At 44.3% G+C, this 17,689-nt stretch overlaps 1 protein-coding gene across 5 annotated transcripts in view; it reads right to left on the bottom strand.

Moving 5' to 3' along the window:
- Positions 1-17,689, bottom strand: part of TBC1D8 (TBC1 domain family member 8) — a 111,277-nt gene that overhangs the window by 70,432 nt on the left and 23,156 nt on the right. The window lies entirely within an intron of this gene.

Here is a 17,689-nt window from a genome sequence, read left to right as displayed (position 1 = left end):
AAAAGAAAGTGCACCACTGAGCATAGAGACTGACCAGCTGCCCACTCCCTGCAAAACAAGGCAGTTCACTTTGTGTCTAGACTTGACACCAGAAGGCAGCAGGCTCACGTCCAGTTCTTCAACTCACCTCACAAGAGCCTCAGCTCCAGGAGGCCCAGGGCTCTGGCTGCCTAGTAACACTCACCCAGCATCTGGAATAGGGCCTGACATTAACAGGCACTCAGTACAGATTTGCAGAATCCAACAACCACGGGAACAAGGGGCCTTGAACAAGTCACCTAACCTAGCTAAGTGTTTCCTTTCCTCAGCATCTCAATTACAGAGGTAACACAACTCTATAAATAAGAGCTGGAAATGTGGAGTCAAAATGTCTGACTCAAGTCTCAGTTTCCCAACTTTTAAGCTGTGTGACACTGGGCAAGTTACTTAACCTCTCTGTGCCTTGGTCTCATTTGTAAAAGGGAATTATCACAGTATATCTACCTTATAGGGTAATTGTGAGAATTAATGTATGCAACATTCAAAGTTCTTAGACTATTGCCTGGCTGTAAAAACTACCGTTATTATATCATATCCTCAAAGGTAGAAAAATAATCCCTGCCTACTCCAGAAGGGGATCGTGAGAAGCAAATAAAATATTGAAGTCCTTCACAGACCATAAAGCACACAAAGTAAAGGTCTATCACTCTGTTGTAATGAATATCATCATGAATCAACAGCAAACACACACACACACCCACACACCAGGTGGCAGACAATTTCGTATTGTCCCATTACTCGTTTGCCAGGGTTCTGCACTGTAGAGTTACTCCTTTTTCCCTTTGTAATTAACAAGTATTCTGTGAAGTTCTTTGAAACTGCATTCCTCCTTAAATTTAACTTATTTATTTCTAGCAGTATGGTTTCATGTTTCCCTACCTTATCCAATCTAGTATTACGATTATTTTGATGTTCACGTTGTCTCTGACTTGGCCAGTAGGTACCCCTTCAAGCTGGCTTCTGTGTCCTTTGGACGTGTCCCCATTATTCTACTTTCTGGCAAATAATCCAAGTTCACCCTTTATTCTTCCTGCTCTAGCCCTGGCATCAGCCATTTCTCCAAGAAGCCTGGTTCCTTTAGTGAAGAATGGTATTTAAAAGCCAAGGTCTGGGAGCCAAGTACACTTACTGCTGTGGGGGTGCTTGCTCCCAGAACCTTTCAGTGGACAGAGCTTGGACTGTACATGTATGTACATATGTATGGGTACATGTTTATGTATGTATGCACACATATACTCATTGACATTTTCATTTTTATACTGATTTTATACATAAAAACTTCCAATTATGATCCAATACCAGCACTGCGATCAAATACCAGGGTCATTCCAGTTTCTTTCCATATTTGCAACTCTCTTCTCCAACATGAGGAACCTGGCTTTCATTATTCTTAATATATTTACTTATCTGATCAATTCTATCCCCTTTCTGATAGATGCCCTCTTTACCTTATCTAGGCTCCAACTGACCATCCACCCCACCCATACAATTACCTTGATCTGTCCCCATTAACAGCTTTAGGGAAAGAAGGAAGGGTGCCTGAGTTTTTATAGCAATTATTCCTTAGGCTGCTCAGAATTTTTGTCTTACTGGTTTGTTTGCACAGAGAGAGAGTACACATGTGCGTGAGCCAGGGAGAGGGACGGAAGGAGAGAGAGAATCTTAAGCAGCCTCCACACTCAGTACGGAGTGGGGCTTGATCCTGTGACCCTGGTATCATGACCTGAGCTGAAATTAAGAGTCAGATGCTCTAATGGACTGAGCCACCCAGGCGCCCCTCACTGGTTTCCTCTTGACTTACATGTAATTGAGAGGGCCTGAAAGCTGTCAGCTAAATAAAGGGGCTGCTACTTTAACACAGAACTTGCACAGCTGCTTAGGGGAGCTCTGTGATCAAAAGCACAGGTGGGGGGCACCTGCGTGGCTCAGTCACTTAAGCAACTCTTGATCTCAGCTCAGGTCATGATCTCATGGCTTGTAAATTCGAGTCCCACATTGGGCTCTGCACTGGGGGCATGAGTCTGCTTGGGATTCTGGATCTCCCTCTCTCTGCCCCTTCCCCACTTGTACTCTCTCTCACATGCAAATTAAAAAATGAAACTTAAAAAAAACCACGGGCAGGAAGGCAGGACAGGGTAAAGATTAAGCCGTATTTGTGTAAGATTGATAAAACATTTTTGCCTGTCAAAGCTTGGAGGGGGTTAGTGATAGGGAAGCAGATGGAAGGAAAGTAGAAAGGTGCTAAAAAAAAAAAAACCCCACCCATCCCACATGCAGACCCAGTACTTCCCAATTTAAGAGATCTGTTGTAGACCCCCTATCTAGTTTGCTAATAAGTAAAACCTGAGCAACAAAAGGAGGAAGTGAGAAGGGTAGGCAATGACTTGGTGTCACCATAACTCAGAAGCAGTCTCTCTGATCGGAAACAGTGATTTTTTTTTTTTTCTCTTCAAGACTCAGGAGCTTTTGCAATGGTCAGGATGTTTTATACCAACACAACCAACCTGGTAGGAAGGTGGGGAGGACAACAAAGAAGCAAAGAGGGGACTTCTAGTTTCAGCTCCCCCGCGTAAAGAATTTGAAGTCCTCACTCCCATCCTAATGATAAGAAGCTGAGCAAATTGAATATCCGCGGCTTTTCTGGGACCCATCAGAGACCCAAGGGCACAGGTCAAAATCATAACCCAGAAATCTGGAGAGAGGGGACAATCCAAAGTCACAGCCCAGATCACTCACCTGAAGCAGAAGCCGCTGGGGCCATCAACTGATAGAACACTTCAATAAGGTTTTGACAAATTGCTGGGAGGCTGAGTGTGTGGACTAGCAGGAGAGTAGGAGACTCCTGATGGCCACAGTCTTAGGTTTTACCTGTACAGGTTTTACTACCAGGTTCTCGCTATGAAGAGCGAGGAAAAACCTCTCCTGATCTCCCAGAACATTCTCCACAACAGGGGCCTGCTCTCCGGCAGGGATGGAGACTCTCCAGAACCTTATCCCAGCTGGGGGAGGGGCGATTCTGGGACTCCAGCCCCCTTCAGCCTTCTGGTCTCACCTGGTGAAGGGGGAGGGGTCAGGGTAAGGGAGGCGTCCAAGAAACACTGTCCAGAGCACATCCCAGGGACACAGACCCACTGAAAGACCAAGATTCTTTGATAAGACTTACAGGGTGCTTCTTCTCCCCATACTTTACCACCACATCAACAGGTTCTGGCATAATGACACTGGGAAGGACTGGAAGACTCTCAGACTCCATGTGAGGAGCTCAAGTTTCTGTATTTTTTTTAATGTCTTTAAGCAAGCTCTAAGGCCAATATGCACCTTGAACTCACGACTCTGAGATCAAGAGTCACATGCTCTACCAACTGAGCCAGCCAGGCGCCCCGGAGCTCATTCTTAAAAGAAGCCCAAAGACAGAGAGAGAGACCAAGGCAAGGACACCTGAGGAATCTGAAAACCTTGGGCATCTGTGGCTACAGCAAACCAACAGCCCAAGTCCTAGACAAAATAACATAAAACTCACACTAAAGAACTATTTCTTCAGTTCTTGTTTCTCCTTACATTATGCCTCGCTTTCAAAAACAATGACAAAGAATGCTGAAAGGCAAGAAAACACAGTCTGAAGAGACAAAGCAAACATCAGAATGAGCCTCATGCCTGACTCAGAAAACATACCTGACCAGTACTATCAGAACTATCAAAGTCACTAAAAACCAGGGAGGTCTAAGAAACGGTCACAGCCAAGATGACAACTAAATGTGAGGTGTATCCTGAGAGGGATCCTGGGTAATTAAAAGGCCAGCAAAATCTGAATAAAACACAGACTTTAGGGGGTGCCTGGGTGGCCGAGTCAGTTAAGCGTCCGAGTTCGGCTCAGGTTATGATCTCACGGTCTGTGAGTTTGAGCCCCGCATCGGGCTCTGTGCTGACAGCTCTGACCTTGGAGTCTGTTTCAGATTCTGTGTCCCTCTCTCTCTGCCCCTCCCCCACTCAGGCTCCATCTCTCTCTGTCTCAAAAATAAACATTAAAAAAAATTTTTTTAAAAAACACCGACTTTAGTTAACAATCACTGTCTTTATGTTCTACCACTGCTGTGACAAGTTAGTACAAACACAATAGCTTAAAAGAAGCAAATTTATTACCTTATAGTTCTGTAGGTCAGAAGTTTGATACAGATCTCACTGAGCTAAAGTCAAAGTGTCAACAGCCTCCTTTCTGGAGCCTCAAGGTGAGAACCCTTTTCCTTGCCTTTTCCAGCTCTGAGTGGCCGCAGCTCCCTCACTTAGTTCTCGGTCCCCTCCTCCATCTTCAAAGCCAGCAACACCAGGATGAGTTCCTCTTCCAGTTATAAAAACCCTTGTGATCACATTGGGCCCCCCTAGATAATCCAAGCTCATCTCCCTATATTCAGGTCCACTGATTAGCAACCCAATTAATTCTATCTACATCCTTTAATTCCCCTTTGCCATGGAACCTAACACATCCGCAGGCTTGCAGCATTATTCTGCCTACCACCATAATCCATCAGTACCAGTTCATTCGTTGTAACAAATACACCATGCTAATATGTCAATAGGAGAAACTGGGTGTGGGGTATATGAGAACTCCCTATACTACCTTCACAGTGTTTCTGTAAATCTAAAACTGTTCTAAAAAATAAAGTTTAGTTTTTTTTAAAAAGTGACAAGGGGAGTGAGTCAGTGTCCGCCTGCAGACAAGGGCCCTCCACTCCACATCTGCGCAAATTTCGACTGCCCCTGCAGGATCCCCAGGAGCAGGCAGGGGCTCTGAATCTGGGGTAAACCAGAGCACTCAGGGTGGAACCAACCAAAGCATGAACACAAAAGCAGCAGACCAGGGTCCAATATGGCAGAGAAGACGCACAAGTGGGAGACAGATCAGTGAGAGTCCTCAGTAGGAAAACCAAAAGGAGAAACGAAACATCTGGAAGAAAAGAGCATCCTTAAATCTCTGCTGAATGGTGAAGGAAAATGGTTAGCGTGGCAAAGAAATCGTTCAAAGTCATTAGAAAATAGGGTATGATGTCCACAAATTTCAAATGGGTCAAAGACAAAAATATATACACACATACATATCAATAAGGTAAATAGATGGCAAAATGTTTACGCATAGCTCCTAACAGGGTATGCAGCCCTACTTATCTTTTTATAAGGAAGCTGACGACAACTCACATGGATGGCTCTGAGGCAGTATTTATTTGGCAGACTCAGGCTCATTAAAAAGAAAAAATACTGAAGTCTGTTTTCTCATTAATCCTCATGGCCACCTTTGGAGGGAGGGATGAAGTGGCTAAAGCTCTGAGCACTAAGGACTGGGCCCTCCCAAGCTCCAGCTCCAGCTCTAGGGCTGTTTAAAGACAGGGGTGCCTGGGTGGCTCAGTGGTTAAGTGTCAGACTTCAGCTCAGGTCATGATCTCGCGGTTCCTGAGTTTGAGCCCCACATCTGGCTCTCTGCTGTTAGCGCAGAGCCTGCTTGGGATCCTCTTGTCCCCATCTTTCTCTGCCCCTCTCCCACTCATGCTCTCTCTCTCAAAAATAAACATTAAAAAAAATTTAAAGACAGGGTAACAATTATTTTCAGAAATGCTCCGCCATCCACAAACCTACACTTCTAACTACATTCAGACTGACTTTGCTCTCCCAAGCCCCGACTGGCTGAGTCTTGGCTCTGTCTCCAGGAACAAATCCCCCCAAATGCAGGGCAGCTCGCATGGAGCATTCTGGTCTGCCTTCTGTGGCAGCTCCATATGGCTTGTCTGGCTCTACAGGAAAACCCTCCTGGCGGCACAGTGAGTGCAACACTCCTATTTTTAGGCTATTAGAATAACAACTCTGGCGGAGATAGATGTCAAGTGAAAAGTTTTATAATTAGGGCCCAAAAGGGGCCTATGAATAATTTGCTTCTAAGTGATAATGCTGCAAATCTTTCATTCTGGCTGGATTTCATGCACATGGGTGGTACCGAGTTTAAGACGAAATCGCAGCTACTGACATGGAACAAACAAGGACACTTGGAGAAGCCTTCCCACTGCCTCCTGGTTTATATAACAACCTCTGTGTCGGGCCTGGGACTTAACCACAGGCAGCAGTGACAAACTGCTCTGCTCTCACTAGTAACAACACCCTCGCATAGTAAAACCCATTTAAAACACAGCAACACCCAACCCCCACAGAAAGCATTTTAAGGAAAGCAAAAAAACAGAAAACAGTCTATTTTTTACCCCCTGCACTGAAGAAAGCAGGTCTCCCTAATGGCTTTGGGCTTAGAATAGACCTCAGCAGCCCCATGACAAAAAAAAAAAAAAAAAAAAATTCTTTCACTCCAGTAAAAAGCTTCTCATCATTATACCTAAGCCATCAATGTGATGGCACACCCACAGTGCACCACAGCTCAACACCATAATCCACAGTTGGGAAACTAATTTGGTCTCAAGGTCTGTCTTCACGTTAGGGCTGTTTGGTTTGGCTGGTGTTGCTGTTTTGGAGACTTAGGGGAAAAGGCAAATAAAGAGCCAGAATAAAGGAAAAAAAACTTTTATTTGTGAAAAGTAATAAATAACGTAAAAGATCACGTGAAGTCCTTTCTACTAGGCTTGAAAAGAAGATAAATGTTGGGGATATTTGCATTCCCAATGAGAAAGCTCTACCTATTCAAAGTAAAATTCATAATCCAAATTACCAGACTCTGACTTTTTTCTACAAAGCATTTTATATAATTCAATATACCTCTCAGTGTGAGTCCCTTATGATTCCCACAAATCTCCGCGAAACCGAGAGATGATGGTGCTATTTTCAGAGTGCAGTCAATTGGTGGGCAAAGCCACAGGGTAACTGAATCACGCGGGAAGCTCAGGAGCCGGCCACCTGATGAGCTCATCTTTTTAACGAAGTGCCTAACACAGCAGCCACGTGCCCATCGTGGTGACAGGATGAGCCTGCCAAATCCACAACACAAGTCGGAGAAAGTGCAGGTCCGGAGGAGAGCTTCAAGGGCGCCACAAGGGAGGGATTCTGGTCCCAGTTCTCGAGAACAGGACAGGCAGCCACCATGCCCTCACCTGCACGCTGCATTCCAGTCCCATGGGGACAAGGACAGCCACACAACGAACCTAGGCTTTCCCAGGAAACCAAGAGAGGATGGTGGGTACAGTGGGTAGCTCTGATCAACCAAGAGGAGTTACAAGTGCAGACCATTCGGTCCTGTTCTCACTGGAATGAAGGGACTCTTAAAGAATCCTTTTTGCCTTCACTCCAAAGCTGTGAAAATTCTTCAGTGGGAACAGAGTTTGTTTTCCAAGATGAAGAGAGTTCTGGGGATGGACAGTGGTGATGGTTGCATAACAATGTGAACTGTACAATTAATACCACTGAGCTGTACGCTTAAAAATGGTCCAGATGGTCAATTTTATGTTACGTGTATTTTACCACAATTTAAAGAAAAAGCACGACAATTCTAATGATCAGAAATGTCCACAGTGGGACTCCTAAAGTAAATATAAAAACAATTTCCTAACTCCATTCCCCAAGTGATAAATCATAAATGCATGTGAACATAAATGCACTCCGGGTCCACACTGCTGAACTCTGACACGTTCTTCTAGTGGCTCCATAAATAATCCTTGGATGGGAACCAAGCTGCCTGCTTTGGCTCAGACCGAACATAAGGATCCTGTCATAGTGAACCTCCAAACAGGGTGACGTAATGCTCGAAGTGCCTGACAACAAGAATCCTACACAAAACACCATCATGACAGCCAGTTCCAAACACAGTGACTTCCCTGCCTTAACAGACACATGTTGCCGTGGATATAATGAACACTGTCTTGAAAATTCTCCATCATTTCCATCCACTTGACCATCCATTTATCAGGTCTTCTGGCATGATGATTACGTAAAGCAATTAGGATTAAATCCTTATAGTACAGGGATGATCCAAGGCTATAAAATAAGAGGTAAGGGGTACAGTAACAAAGAAGTTGACCTGAAGGCCTGATACCATCTCTAAATGAAACGCCAGCTGCTAGGGGCATCCAGAATGGATGGGGATGGGTGCCTGTTCCACCTCTACTGCCAAGCCCAGCACAATCCAGGATTGCCCATAGCTCTTCCCTGGACACTAATATGTCACTTTTGGCCACTCCCAATGGCTATGAAATGGGACCCAAGTGCTCTAGGACCACCTGCTCACCATCCTGATGGTTCTAGCCCCGTGCTAACCTGTCCTTCCCATTCTGTTCAGCTCTTTCCAGATACTTGTGACCCTTTTTTTTTTTTACCTACAAAAAGGTATACATAATTAATGTATGAGTTTGAAGTATGCACCCATGAAACCATCACCATAATCTATGCCATAAACATATCCATTGCCTCCAAAAGCTTCCTCCCACTCTCTTATAATTATTAATATATAACATTGTGATAAGAACATTTAGCATAAGATCTACCCTTTTAGCAAATATTTAAGTATAAATATTGTTAAGTACAGGCATTATGCTATATACTGGACCTCTAGGACATGCTCATCTTGTGTAACTGAAACTCTGTACCCTTTGACTAGTTCCTCCCCATTCTCTCCTCCCTCTAGCCCCTAGCACCACCATTCCATTCTCTGCTTCCATACGTTTCACTATTTTAGACTCATCACAGAAGTGGTATTATGTAGAATTTGTCCTTCTGTGACTGGCTTATTTCACTCCGCAAAATGTCCTCAAGTCACCCACACTGTTGAAATGGCAGGATTCCCTTCTCTTTCAAGGTACTCACTTTAATCCTAAAACTTCCTCCCTTAGATTCCAGGAACCCCTAACCAATAAAGACTAGAACCATCCCCTAACCCAGGAAGCCTAGAAAAACAAGTCACAGGAGCGCTTGGGTGGTTCAGTCAGTTGGGCATCCGACTTGATTTTCGCTCAGGTCATGATCTCACAGTTCATGAGATCAAGCCCCGAGTCAGGCTTTGCACTGACAGTGTGCAGCCTGCTTGAGATTCTCTCCCTCTCTCTCTGCCCCCTGCATTGATAAATAAATAAATAAACTTAAAAAAGAAAAAAGTCACAAAATTATGTTATACTGACCCTGGTGTATTCAAATGTAACAGAAGCAAACTATATCCCCTTGCCTGTTTCACCTTCCTCAAAAGAACCAAAATCCTTTGACAAAACATCTCTGAACTCTCAATTTTGTTGAGAAACTATCTGCTTGGGCCAAAGTCCTTAAACAGCCTAGAGCACTTGGGTACCTGCAGACTTTAACAGCAGACTTCCTCTTTGGGACTTACTAATTTATCACTTTTGACATCCCGTGTTTAACAAGCCCAATGGGTATTGCCTGTACTCCCAAAATCACATTAAGGGAACCAATTATGAAGAATATCTCTTCCCAAAATCTTTCCTAAAATAATGAAGTTTGGTCTCAATTTGCCCTTCTAAAGCAGTTTGGTTTTTTTTTTTTCTTGATTACAAAATAACTACATTCTTATTGTAAGACATTTTGGGAAGTATATAAAACCACAAAGAACATTTACCTCACATCTTGCCCCTTCACAATAACTCTTGGTACATGTCCCTAAGGCCTTTTTTCTAACTAGTCACAGATAAAGACTATTCCATTCCCACATTGAAGATTTTGAAGAAAGGAAGTAAAAAACAAGGCTGAGCATGAAGTTCAAAGAATTGTCCTTTCCTGCTCAGAGGCAGTTGCAGAAAGCCTGTTAAACTTGTTCAACAAGACTCATGTGTGGTGCACAAACCAGTTTACCAGCCAAATTTCATTAAGTGCAGCCTGCTGCCTGATAGCACCTTATACTGTTACAGTTACAACCACCTTGCCAACCACACTTTTGTTTAATGGCCCTGTACATAATTAAAGGCAGGAAATGGAGCTTAGAGGCATTCAAGGATCACAGAAAAATAAATAAATAAGGTAAGGCAATAGTACCTCCTTTGCAAAATGGAAATCAATGTGAGAGTCAAAAGGGTCAGTGAAGCAAGACATTTCCACAGACTCAAGTTCAAAATGAAAGACAGTACTTCACTGGATTCCAGCTCCTCACATGGAAACAGCCCCCTGGGAGCCTGTAAAACTGCAAACCAGTCTTAAAAGGGATGAGTCTGCCTGTTTCATCAAGCTTACCAAGCTACATGTATTTCAATACAGCAACTCACGTGCAATTGTTGAGACACTTTTAGTGAACACCTACTATGTGTGCGACACACTTTAGCTTGGTTAATCCTTCCCCAGAGGTATTGCCATCATTTCTAAAGTGCAGCCAGTGAAGCCACAGTGGGTTCCATTCATCTTGAGAGTGTGCAGGTATACCAAAAGAGGTCAAGCTTGGCACGCCAGTGTTTGGCACAATTGTTTACAATACTCTTTACTACCTTTGCAATAAAGCCCATATTTCTGACTTTGGTTTCAACATTTCTGTCCTTGATAACAAAAGAGTCTTTTTAGGCATCAAATTACAACTAATTTGCTATAATTAAATGTTAGATGTTTACCACCTACAGAAGTTTCTCACTTTATAAATAAACAAATAAACAAACACACACATTTTTTTTAAGTAGGCTTCACGATCAGCACAGAGTCCAACATGGAGCCCAACTGCAGAGCCCGACGCAGGGCTTGAACTCGTGACCCTGAAATCAAGACCTGAGCCAGACATTTGATTGAGCCACCCAGGCACTCCAGAAGTTTCTTACTTTAAATGCATGTATAAGGGTTAAATGCATGCAAGGGTTAAATGCACATATAAAGGGTTACAAGGGGAAAGGCAGGGATCCTTTATCCGTTCCCAACACCTGGTGTACCTGGCTCCTGGTATGCCTTTAATAAATATTTGCTTAACAAATCCTCTGAATAAAATAAAACCAAAGAACACAGTTCTTTAAATTCACTTGAAAGAAATTAGTTTTCCATAAGCTACAAGTAGCTGGAGTTTTGCTCCCTGTGGATTCTGATCTTGAAATCCGATTACTCAGTCTGCCATCTGTCATTCTCTTTCAGAGACTTGCAACATATCAACAATTGCATGGTTTTGTTACAGAACTCCACTAATCTTGTCTCAGACTAGGCAGGAGGTAAGTGTTTCAGTAACTAAATTTATCTCAGGGATTAAGTAGATTTTATTTTTGTGTTGTGTTTTGTTGTTAGAAGAAAGCACACAGCACAGAAGTCCCAGCCTGTACTAAATATGTACCCTGCTTAGCCCTCCCTTCTATAGGGTCAAACAGATGGGAATTTAACCATTAATTCAGGAAAGGCTGGGGAAAAAAAACAAAAAAAACAAAAAACAGGACAACAGGGCAAGCTAGAGAGTAAGGAGAATACCCTATCTCCCCAAGAACAGGTGTTCCATCCCATGGAAATAAGGAAGTGAATTTACTCCTATGACCCATGGCCTGCCTTCCCCATCAGGTGACACTACTATAGACCCAGTCTGTAACAAGCTGCCAGTTAGCACATCTCACAGAACCTGTTGCCATCTTCAGGTCCTAAGAAAGCTTTGGACCAGGGCTTAGCCATAGTGCGGGTCAAGATAGTGTCCAAGGAAGAATCAGGGAAGAAAAGGACAGCGAATAAAATGACAGCTTGCCCTGTCTCTACAGCCATCACACATCATAGTAACAGTGGTCACCTAACCCTTTTAAAAAACGTTTCTTTCTGAACCCAAGACGCACATCTACCAATGTCCATGGGCGGAGAACCTGTGGGGAAAAGCAAAGTTGGAGCCAGTAATTAGGAAAAAAATCAAATAAAATTAAATTTTAATAAGATGGAATAGAGAAGCCTTAGCAGCTGCAATTTACTCTCTCAGACTCATGGGCAACGTTTTATTACAGGAGTTTTCTACTGGGAATTCTGATCTTGAAATCTGACTGTTCAAAGCCTTCCTCACTTAGGAAAAGCTGCAGCAGCCTTCAAGACCCTGGATCATTGCAACAAGCCAGCAGTTGTTGGCAAAACACTCTGACATTTATTCTGCGGACGTACACCCCGTAGTAATGATGGAACCAGGACATCTCATGACCTGGCTCTTCCATTCAGAGCACTTTTGTGCCAGAGAACCTGGCCACCAGTAGAAACTGGGTTAAGTCCTTATCACATAAGGCTGAGGACATAAGAAGATCCCAAGAGACAAGCAACTTTCAGCAGGCTGTTGGGTAGCCAAGATCTAAAAGTCTTCTCTTTATACCATTTAGGAGGATTTTAAGTTGTTAGAGCAGTAAGAATGGAAATAAAAATAAATATATGAAAAATCCCCACTGAATCCCACCGGATCAACAAATCAAACTAAGTTCATATTTCTGTGCTTCCTTCTAACAAAAGGATGATATTGATTTCATGCAGAAAGGTGAAGAGAGTGGCAAAGTAGTAGCCCAGTACTCACCCTTCAGTTGGTCTAAACTAGGGAAGTCATATATTCAGGAGTGCCAAAGACCTGGGTTCAAATCCTGACTCTGTCCCTTATTAGTCGTGTGGCTTAGATAAGCGTCCTCACCTCCCTCAGTCTCTGCTCCCTCATCTGTCCAGTGAGGTCCACATGGATCTTGAAACATGTGCAGAGTACCTGGACCAGACAGCTGTTACAGACTGAGTTGTATCTTCCCAAAAAAGATGCTGAAATCCTAACCTCCAGCTCCTCATGACTTAGAAATAGAGTCTCTGTAGATGTCATTAGTTGAAATAAGGTCATACTGGGGTAATCTAATATGACTGGTGTCCGCATGAGAAGACAGACACACAGGGAGAACGCCATGTGATACTGAAGCCACAGATTGGAGCTGCACAGCTGCAGGGAATCCCAAAGATTTCCAGCCACCATGAGAAGCAAGGAAGAGGCAAGAAAGGATTCCCCTACAGGTGTCGGGGAGCATGGCCCATGAACTTCTTGATTTGGGACTTCTGGGCCCCAGAACTATTGTTATGTTGTTTTAAGCAACCCAGTTTGTGGTTCTTTGTTACAACAGCCCTAGGAAATGAATGCATTGCCCAACTCAGGAAGACTTCCTACTGGTCCGTGTACATGCACACGGAGAGTGGGAGAGCTTCCAACATGCAATGTACAACCATCTTCCTGTACCCAAAGTGGATTTCATAACCAAGCTCTATTTACTAATTGTTTATATTATTAATTTCACTTACTGCCCTGGCTTGCCAATAATCTAAGTACAGAAAAAGACAAATTCAGGGAAGAGGCACGCATTCATTCAAAGTCATTGTCAGTTGCTTACAGGGGAAAACATTTTTTAAGCCCTTAGAAGAGTGAATGCCTTACAATTTCCCTATAGGGGGGTTGGGGTGGGGATAGCCCCCTGCAAGGAAGTTGGAGAGTCTGCTCTTGATAACTTCCTCATGATCAACACAAACACAAAGCTTATTCGCAGAAGTTCCTGAAATATGGGCGCCTGGGTGGCTCAGTCACTTGAGGGTCCGACTCTTGGTTTTGGCTCAGGTCATGATCTCGCAGTTTGTGAGTTCCATCCCTAAGTTGGGCTCTGCACTGACAGTGAGAAGCCTTGGGATTCTCTGTCTCCCTCTCTCTCCCGCTCCCTCATGCTCTCTCTCTCAAAATTAATTAAAAAAAATTTTTTTTTTCCTGAAATAGCCAAAGTTACAGTTATCATAGTTCCCATCAGTCACAGAATCATGTTCAGGTGAGGACCAGGCCCACTTCAAGGTGGGGGGCAGGGGGCTCTCACTGCTCCTGGTACATACATGGCCAAGCCCCCAGGCTCTGCCCAGAGACTCGAGTCCTATGGGCCTCCGGGCCTGGACTTGGCATTCCTAAGTGCCCTCAGGGGGTCTGCCGTGCAGAGGGGTGAAGACCAGCAGCTGGTCCAAATCCTTTCCACTCCACACAAACCTGGGGGCCCCTCACATGAAGGCCCCTCTAGCCGGCAGGCCCAAAGGGACAGGGGAGCAAGGAAGATTGGATACAAACCACTCTACTCACAGATTCCTTCACACCAGTCACCTGGTCCCTACCTCCCTGCTGACTGAGAAGCCCACATGTCCTCTACACCCTAATATGTCCTGTCTCCACCTGCCATGTTGCTCCTTTCCGGCCAGCCTCAGAAGAGACACAAGCCTGTCCATCCATGTTCCTGACATCTTCCCTCTGGGCCTGGTTGCATTAATGACTCCTTTAAATCTCTAAAACAGGTGTTCCCTCCAATCTTTGGCTTCAACGCAGAGTAGCCTGGGGAGCTTCCAAAATACTGATGCCTGGGCCCTGCCCCAGAGTCTGGTGTAACTGGTCTGGCATGCTGCCTGGGCACCAGCACTCTTACAGGTTACTCTGTGACTTTGCTGTGCAGCAAGACTGAGAGAACTGCCATCTCAGCATCTCTTTCTCCTGAATCCCTAAGGCTCTGCATCCTGCTACTTTGCCCTTGAGCTGCTCTTTTGTTTCACTACTTTCACCTTGAAAGTTGCAGAAAAGTAGGACACACTTGCCACCCCCTTTCTTCTTCATCCATTCCATCTGGCCTCCATCCAGACCATCCTTCTGTAGGAGTCCCTGCAAGGACAACAACCGTGTCTTTGACACATGGCTCATTCAAGCCTTAGTCTTCTTATCTGTAAAATGAGGATGATAACTACCCTGACTTGTCATGGTAAGGACTAGATGAAACAAGGTGACATATACTAAGATTTCTCTCTCCACAAAACAGGCAAAATAAGCCAAGTGAGTAAAAGGATTGGTGTAGAATCCTGGTCTCTATGCTCCTGGCTGCTCCTGATCTTTGTCCGGGGGCTGTGCCCACTGTTCAGGAAGGGCCCCTGACTCCTGCCATTGGAGGGGCAGGGGGCCAACATCAGTGATGCTCTATCATCTGAAAGCCAGCTCCTCAGACCAGATAGGGCTGACATGAAAACCTACACATGCTGAGGGCCATCCTGACCCTTCTCAGCCACTGCTCTCAATGCAAACCATCTCTCACACGCCCTTCCTGGGCTCTGATCTGCATCTGTCCACCCATCACGCACATCTCAAGATTAGCCATGGGTCACTCCACAGGTTCTGAATCCTGCCTGAGCCCTGGAACTTCCTGGAGAGATTTCAAATCCAAATCCAGAGATGTGTGGTATGGCCTGGGATGGGGGCTGCTGAAAGCTCTCCAGGAACCTGAATCACGGGTTCTGGCCTATTATTTGCACAGTAAGAAGGGGCCTTCATTATCTGATACAGCTGCTAAAGAGAACAAAAAGTACAGGTAAGAATAAACCAATCCATGATAGCCAAGACATGGGAACAACCTAAGTGTCCATCAACAGATGAATGGATGAAGGACATGGTATCTCACACACACACACACACACACACACACACACACACACACACACACTAGAATATTATTCAGCCAGGAGAAAGAAGGAAATCCTACCATTTGCAGTATGGATTCACCTTGAGGGCATTATGCTAACAGAAACAAGACAGACAAAGACAAAACTGTATGATATCACTTACATATGGAAGCTAAAAGCGCTAAGCTCCTAAAAACAGTAAAATGGTGGTTACCAGGGGCTGGCGGGGGGGTGGTGAAACTGTGGAGATGTTTTAGGGTACACACGTGCAACTAATAAATAATTTCTGGAGAGCTAATGCACAGCGTAGTGATTATAGTCAACGATACTCTATTATAAACTTCAAAGTTGCTAAGAGACTAGATCTTAACAGTTCCTACCACAAAAAAGAAACAATAATTATGTGACAGGATAGAGGTGTTAGCTAACACCACAGTGGTAATCATACTGTAATTTATAAATGTATTAAATCAACACTTTATACATCTTATACAATGTTATATGTTAATTATATCTCAATTAAAAAAAAGAAAAAATCAACCCACATTTAGGAGAAAACCACCTCTCAGTCTCCATAGTAAAATAACTAAATGCAAAAGTACAAGAAGGGGGAATGCCTGGGTGGCTGAGTCAGTTGAGCATCTGACTCTTGATTTCAGCTCAAATCATGATCTCACGGTTCCTGGGATCCACGCCGGGCTCTGTGCTGACATCCAGAAGCCTGCTTGGGAATTGCTCTCTGCCACTCTTTCTGTCCCTACCCCACTCGCACTCTAAGTACAATAAATAAACACACAAACAAAAAACTAAGTAAGCACAAGAAGGCCCATGCAAGAAATGCCAATTTCAGGTTCAATCTGGCAGCAGAAACTGGATAAGAAACATAATCCCAGGAAAGCTCTGGACAGACACAGGGACAAACCGAGCAGCTGATTCATGTGTGACCCTAATACTGGGCTAAGGGCATATGGTCTTGGAAAGAAGGCATTCAGAAGGCATGAACACATACTACTTATACACCTGGAAGAACTTCTGAGTAGGGTCAGTTATGCTTAAAACTCAGAAGCTGGCCCCTATGATTATAGTGAAACGCCAGCAATCCCTTGAAGGGTGTATTTTATTTCTTTAACTTCTTAGCCCTTATGAAATTTAGCAGACCAGAAATATTGAACTTACAAGTCACATGACAACATTGACCAGCCTCACCTAATGGAGTCTATGACAGAGCAAATCTCCCTCACTCCTGACGGAATTCATCTCAAATCACCAAGGGGCTCTTTTGAGAGGAAAGAGAAATAAAGTCAGAGAAAAACAATTCCAAAGAGCTTTACTGAAAAAATACAAAGCAATACAGTATTCTATCCTTTGTAACACTGTTACCAGCTGAGCTTATCTGAACACAAGCCATTTCAGTCCCCCCACCCCCATCCTCACGTTGTGGACATCGTTACTACTGTCATCAGCTAACACATTATCATACACATAGCATGTACCAGGGACGACAACAAGCTCTGGCCACTCATTACCTCGGTTTAAGACTCCCAATGCTAAATGGTTTCACTCCTGAGGCTCAGAGAGATTATGTTGCTGCTACAAGGTCACAAAGCAAATGAGTGGGGGAGGAGCCAGGACTCACATCCAGGGAAGATGTCCCCAAACTAGGCTCTGTTACCTCCCGTGCTTAGACTGGCAGCCTGTGATTCCAAGCAAACTAACTTGTATTCTGAGCAGGGACAACAGAGCGGCAACATGGGCCCCTGGCACCAGCAGGCTACTCACTAAATGAGGAATCCTTGGAAGCTGAGCAGGCACAGCCATGGGGCAGTCACTTCACCCAAGGGGGAAGAAGGGTTCCCTCAGGAAACACCCATACACATACTCCATGCCATCACAGAGATCCTTGAACCCAGGGACAGTCCCTGGGCAACCTTCGCCTACACTCCAGGTCCCTAGGGAGAAAAGGGTCTGACAAAAGTCCATTCCTGGCACCTACCACCAATGTGTCCCCTACGCTCCTGGGCCAGGAGGAACCAGGCTGAATATTCTGCAATTACTTGACTCTCATTCAACTAAGCAAAATGTGGGTTGTCTGTTCAGGAGTGAATTCCATATCTCACAACAAGAGATAGAAAATATGGGGTAAGTATGAATTCTGTCCTAATAAGGCATAATACTTCTTGCAGGACTACACATGAAATCCAGTCACTGGTAGCAAGGTGAGCTATCAAGACCACTCAGGACTGTCACTATCAAGGGGATGATTAAAGGGAATGATTAAAAGCTACAAACGACAGGGGTGCCTGGGTGGCTCAGTCAGTTTCAG

This window comes from Acinonyx jubatus, chromosome A3 (assembly GCF_027475565.1).
Source record: "Acinonyx jubatus isolate Ajub_Pintada_27869175 chromosome A3, VMU_Ajub_asm_v1.0, whole genome shotgun sequence".
NCBI lineage: Eukaryota > Metazoa > Chordata > Mammalia > Carnivora > Felidae > Acinonyx > Acinonyx jubatus.
Note: the sequence above shows the minus strand (reverse complement) of the source record. Positions and strands in the feature narration are given on the sequence as shown.